This window comes from Bison bison, unplaced genomic scaffold (assembly GCF_000754665.1).
Source record: "Bison bison bison isolate TAMUID 2011002044 unplaced genomic scaffold, Bison_UMD1.0 scf7180017468752, whole genome shotgun sequence".
NCBI classification, from domain to species: domain Eukaryota; kingdom Metazoa; phylum Chordata; class Mammalia; order Artiodactyla; family Bovidae; genus Bison; species Bison bison.
In genome coordinates this window covers 114-6,003 of record NW_011376008.1, presented here as the reverse complement: position 1 = coordinate 6,003, position 5,890 = coordinate 114, and the positions used below count along the sequence as shown (strand labels likewise).

Below are 5,890 nucleotides of genomic sequence, written 5' to 3'. Positions count from 1 at the left end.
AGCCCAGCTTGTCTCATGATGTATTCTGCATATAAATTACATAAGCAGGGTGACAATATACATCCTTGACGTACTCCTTTCCCGATTTGGAATCAGTCCGTTGTTCCAAATCCAGTTCTAACTGTTGCTTCCTGACCTGCATACAGATTTCTCAGGAGGCAGCTCAGGAAGTCTGGTATTCCTGTCTAACAATTTTCCACAGTTTCTTGTGATCCACACAGTCAAAGGCTTTGGCATAGTCAATAAAGCAGAAGTACATGTTTCTCTGGAACGCTCTTGCTTATTGAATGATCCAGTTGATGTTGGCAATTTGATCTCTGGTTCCTCTGCCTTTTCTAAATCCAGCTTGAGCCTCTGAGTTCATGGTTCACGTACTGTTGAAGAGTGGCTTGGAGAATTTTGAGCATTACTATGCTAGCATGTGCGATGAGTGCAATTGTGCAGTAGTTTGAACATTCTTTGGCATTGCCTTTCTTTGGGATTGGAATGAAAACTGACCTTTTCCAGTCCTGCGGCCATTGCTGACTTTTCCAAATTTGCTGACTTATTGAGCGCAACAGTTTCACAACATCATGCCTGAGGATTTGAAATAGCTAAACGGGAATTCCATCACGTCCACTAGCTTTGTTCATAGTGATTCTTCCTAAGGCCCACTTGACTTCACATTCCAGGATGTCTGGCTCTAGGTGAGTGATCACACCTTTGGGATTATCTGGGTCGTGAAGATCTTTTTTGTATAGTTCTGGATATTCTTGCCACCTCTTCTTAATACCTTCTGCTTCTCTTGGGTCCATACCATTTCTGTCCTTTATTGTGCCCATCCTTGCATGAAATCTTCCCTTGGCAAATCCAAATCCTTTCTCACACCCTCGGAGGGCACCACTCCTCACACTCTCTACCTTCCCCTGCACTCCCCAGCCACTTGGCAGATCTGACCACACCAAGCCCAACGGGCTTTGCGGTCTGGTTTCTAGGGTTTTCCTCCACTGTGTGGAAAGTCCTTCCCCCGACACCCTCAGCCTGTCTTCCGATCTCCACACAATCAGTGGTTCTTTGGAGACGGACAGGCCTGGCTGTTGCTTTACCACCGGGCATCTCACTCCATCACCACGTTTCCTCAATAGCAGTTTTCCAGCCTCGATGTGTATTTTATTTTTAACTCCATTTGTTTTCGGCTGTGCTGGGTCTTTGTTGCTGCTCGGGCCACAGGGCTCCTCTCCAGTCGTGGGGCACAGGCTTCTCGCTGCAGTGACCTCTCTTGTGCGGACCCCAGGCTCTCGGGGCTCTGGGCTTCAGTAGTGGCAGCTCCCAGGCTCGGTGGTTGTGTCGCATGGCCTATGCTCTGGAGCCCTGTGACCTTCTTGGGTCAGGGATGGAACTCGTGTCCTCTCATTGGCAGGCACAGCCTTTCCCTCCGAGCCCCCGGGGAAGCCCTATTATCCACTTTCTTAACTACTACTTAACTGCGTCTGTGTTTTGAAGTCTTATTCATATTTCATCGTATTAACTTCTTGTGTTGATTCTTCGATAACGGTTCTAATACCCCTGTTTCTGAAGAGACCCAGTCTTTATATTCTATATTGCTTCTTTGAATTAGTTGCCTCCATCTTGGGCCTGTCATTTAACATCCTTTGGAATAGAAGGAGGCGACAGAGGATGAGATGGTTTGATGGCATCACCAAATTAATGGACACGAGGTTGAGCAAACTCCTGGGGGATAGTGAAGGACAGGGAAGCCTGGCGTGCTGCAGTCCATGGAGTTGCAAAGTGAAAGCAAGTGAAGTGGCTGTTTGTGACCCCATGGACTGTAGCCAACCAGATTCCTCTGTCCATGGGATTCTCTAGGCAAGAATACTGCAGTGCGTTGCCATTCCCTTCTCTTGGGGAACTTCCCCACCGAGGGAGCAAACACATGTCTCCTGCATTGGCAGGCGGATTCTTTACCACTTAGCCTCCTGGGAAACCATGAGAGATTCTGAGAATGACCCAAGAAATGAAAAGAAATGGACCCTGGAACTGAAAGTTAACTGTATTTACAACAATCAAGATGACACACATCAGACCAGTGATGACCACTTTTAAGATGGTTGTCAGAGCTGACTACACTGTTTCTGCCTGTAGCCCCCTCCCTCCATCTATAAAAGCTGTCACTCATTAATTGTCCAGGGTGAGAGGTGGGGGGAGTCAGCCATTGGAGAGACGTCTGGCCCGCCTCCACAGTTGTTGGAGAAGGAAATGGCAACCCAGTCCAGTACTCTTGCCTGGAATGCCATTGATGGAGGACCCTGGTAGGCTACAGTCCACGGGGTTGCAAAGAGTTGGACATGACTGAGTGACTCTCTGATGCTTTCTGATGCTTTCTTCAGGATCCTCTCCATTTATTGCTTCTCCTGCACCTTCTCAAAGGCCACCTGGGCTGGGGTCCGCTTATCGAGCTGGCGCCCAGCTCCTCCTCCTGGTTCTTCCGGATTTTTCCCATCGTTTCCAGGAGTTTTGCCTTGTCTATGTCCTTTTTCTTCTTCCGCCACTAACCAAACTAGTTAAAACTTTCAGATACCTATGCTTTGACTCCTTCCAACTCTCCAGGTAAATGAGAAAAGTATTTGATAGACCAGGAAAATCAATCTTACTACCAAAAAGTGCACGGGCTTCCCTGGTGGTAAAGAATCTGCCTGCAATACAGGAGACCTGGCTTTGATACCTGGGTTGGGAAGATCCCTTGGAGAAGGGAACAGCTACCGACTCATCTTCTGGCGTGGAGAATTCCATGGACTGTATATCCACGGGGTCACAAAGTGTCGGACATGACTGAAAGACTTTCACTTTACTTCTTTCCCAGCTGAGCCACAAGGGAAGCCCAAGAATACTGGAGTGAGTAGCGTATCTCTTCTCCAGCAGATCTTCCTGACCCAGGAATTACTACAGCATCTCCTGCATTGCAGGTGGATTCTTTACCACCTGAGGTATCAGAGACGTCTACCAGAAAACCAACATGGAGGCCTCTTTGATAAATTGTGGGTTTTTTCCAGTGGAGTGTCTGTGTGAAACTGGATCCGTGGATAAATTGGATTCTCTAAAATGAGGTCATATAAATGGCTTGAACCACCCTTGCACAATCGCTGTGCTGATGGGGTAACAAGCAGGGACCCTTGCCATTTCCCTCGGCTCTCTATAAATAGAGATGTTTCAGCCCCAGACACATTCTGATAGCCAGTCACCGACATGAGGAGCCTGACGGCAAGAGGGCTCCTAGGAGGTAAGTGATGAGTGAGAACGTCTAAGGAGAAGGTATGGGAATCAATACAGAAGGAGGTGGTGGGTTTCAGAAGGCTGGGTTTTCTACTCACCTTGCATCAGCTCAAAGATCTTGTGAAAGCGGTGGATCTCCCTTAAACTCCATATTAACTACGGTTGACTGCTGAGCTCTCTGTGAGGAAGAGAACTTCCTCACAGACTTTAAACATGTAAATGGAACTTGGGAACTATAATGGAACACAGATCCTTCTCTTGCAGAAAAGACATTTTAAATAAGAGGTCTTTCAGGTTCCCCCTGCCTGCCTCCATCTGATTTATAGGTTTATAAATCACCTTGATTTATAGGGTGTTGCCACCCTCCATGCTGTGGTGTGGTGTGCTGCATTAATTCGTCAAGGCTTTCTGATCCCTGGCCCCCTGGGCGAAGCAGAGATGTTCGTCTGTGTTCATTGCTGTTAACCCACACAGAGGGAACCTCTCGGATTTACACAGGAGAACGATATTGTCCCAATTCCATTTCAGAAAACTGACCCCCCACTTTTGTCCATTTAGAAATCCGAATCCACAGATGGGCAGCATGGACGCCTACGAGCAGGTCCAAAAGGGACCCCTGAAGCTGAAAGGAGTCACAGAGCTTGGCGTGACCAAGTGGAAGAAGAAAAAGGACACAGACAAGGCAAAACTCCTGGAAACGATGGGGAAAATCCAGAAGAACCAGGAGGAGGAGCTGAGGCGCCACCTCGATAAGCGGACCCCAGCCCAGGTGGCCTTTGAGAAGGTGCGGGAGAAGCGACAAATGGAGAGGATCCTGAATAAAGCATCCAAAACCCACAAGCAGAGAGTGGAGGGCTTCAACAGACACCTGGACACACTCACGGAGCACTATGACATTCCTAAGGTCAGCTGGACCAAGTAGCCGCCCCACCCAGGAGATGGAGTATTGTCCAGGGGAAGCAGGAAGCAGAGTTGGGGTCATCTCTGGAGCCTTTGGAAACAGTCTTTTACACACATCCTTTTGAGCCTTCTGCTGAGCCAGTGGTTATCAAAGTAATGGGCCCTTATTCTGGAACCGCATTAAAGAGAGACGGCCCTTTAAATTACAAAAAGAAAAAAGCAACATCAATGTGCAATGGTTCATGCAGCCTCTGGACGTGTGTATTCACTAGGAGACCCACTGGGGAGAAGCCCTACGGCTGTGATCTCTGCCCCAAGAAGTTCCCCCACAACTCCACGCTGCACGGTCACCAGAGGACCCACACCCAAGAGAAGCCTTTCTGCTGTGAGCACTGTGAAAAAGCTTTCAACCACAGTGGGAACCTCAGTGGTCCCACTCTGGGCTCGAGCTCTACATGTGCCCTGAGTGTCACCTGCCTTCTGCTCCCTGGGTTCTCTCACATCCCACCAGGAAACCCATTCTGAGCCACTGGCCCAGGACCCTGCCCTCAGGTCCAAGTTGTTTCTGCTTGAAGATGGAAATTCACAATGATTTGTCACTTCTGTAACACAAAGGGTGGATGACATGAGAAGAGCTTCAGAGGATATTGGGTCCAGGGGCTTCCATTTACATGAATGAGGAGGATATTTGAGTGATGGCTTATCGTTCCCTTTGGATTTTGTTTTCTACTTTAGTGTAGCCTGTTTCAATAAGTTTTTGCTTTCCTTTGTTATTCTTCTACTGAAAGCATGTCTCATTAGTTATCAGAACTTCATCATGAAACTGAGCCTACTGTTGACTGCCTTCCTGTTAGGTGGGACTTCATGTAAAACTGCATGTTCCTGGCACAGAGGCCAGGCTCTGGCGTGGAATTTAAATTTGAATAAACACATTTTTGTCAAAGAGTGTCTGGTATCTTCTAAGACTTTTCTACAGGGAATAGGTGATAGCCGTGGTTTTGCCTACATGGCTATTACTATGCTGAGGTAGATTGACTCACGCCATACTTGTTCGGGGATTTCTTCCCAAGGTGTTTTGAAAAAGGAAGGATTCCGAAAGTGATAGGTGTCATTGTTTTTTCCTATTGATGTACAACTTCTACTCTGTAAAAAGCCTACTAGAAATCGGGTCTTCTCACACCTTAGCCCATCGGATGATTTTAGAAAAGCCTTTGAAGACTTATCTCACAAGAACAGAAAGAAGACAGGAGTCAAACCAATGTGGCTCCCACCATCATGTCTATGACTCCGTCAAACTCTCCAGGCAGTGAAACCAAAAATTCAAGAGATCATTAAAACCGGTCCGTTCACCCCAAAATGCAGTCCCCAAATTCCAAAATCAATGAAATCCAAAAGGAAACCGAGGGATTTCCCTAGCGGCCCAGCGGGTGAGCCTCAGCGCTCCTCTGCAGGTGGCGTGGTTTCCTTCCGCGGCCTGGGAACTGAGCCCGCACCTGCCTCCCTGCTTGGCCAAAGATAGAACAAAACAAATACACAGAATCTGTCGCTAAATCACTATGGAGGCCTCTTTAGTAAATCATGGTTTGTTCTGAGAGAATTTTCATGGGCAATCGAATCCCTGTGATTAAGTAAAGTGGGATTATCTAGAATGGTTTGCCCCGCCCCCAACGAATCCATGCGCCGATTGGGTAACAGGCCGAGAGGTCCGGCATTTCTTCCAGCTCCATAGAGAGACGTTTCT

At 47.7% G+C, this 5,890-nt stretch overlaps 1 pseudogene; it reads left to right on the top strand.

The window, feature by feature from the left end:
* Positions 1 to 3,832: 3,832 nt before the first annotated feature.
* LOC104985918 lies at positions 3,833 to 4,171 on the top strand (annotated as a pseudogene).
* Positions 4,172 to 5,890: the final 1,719 nt, after the last annotated feature.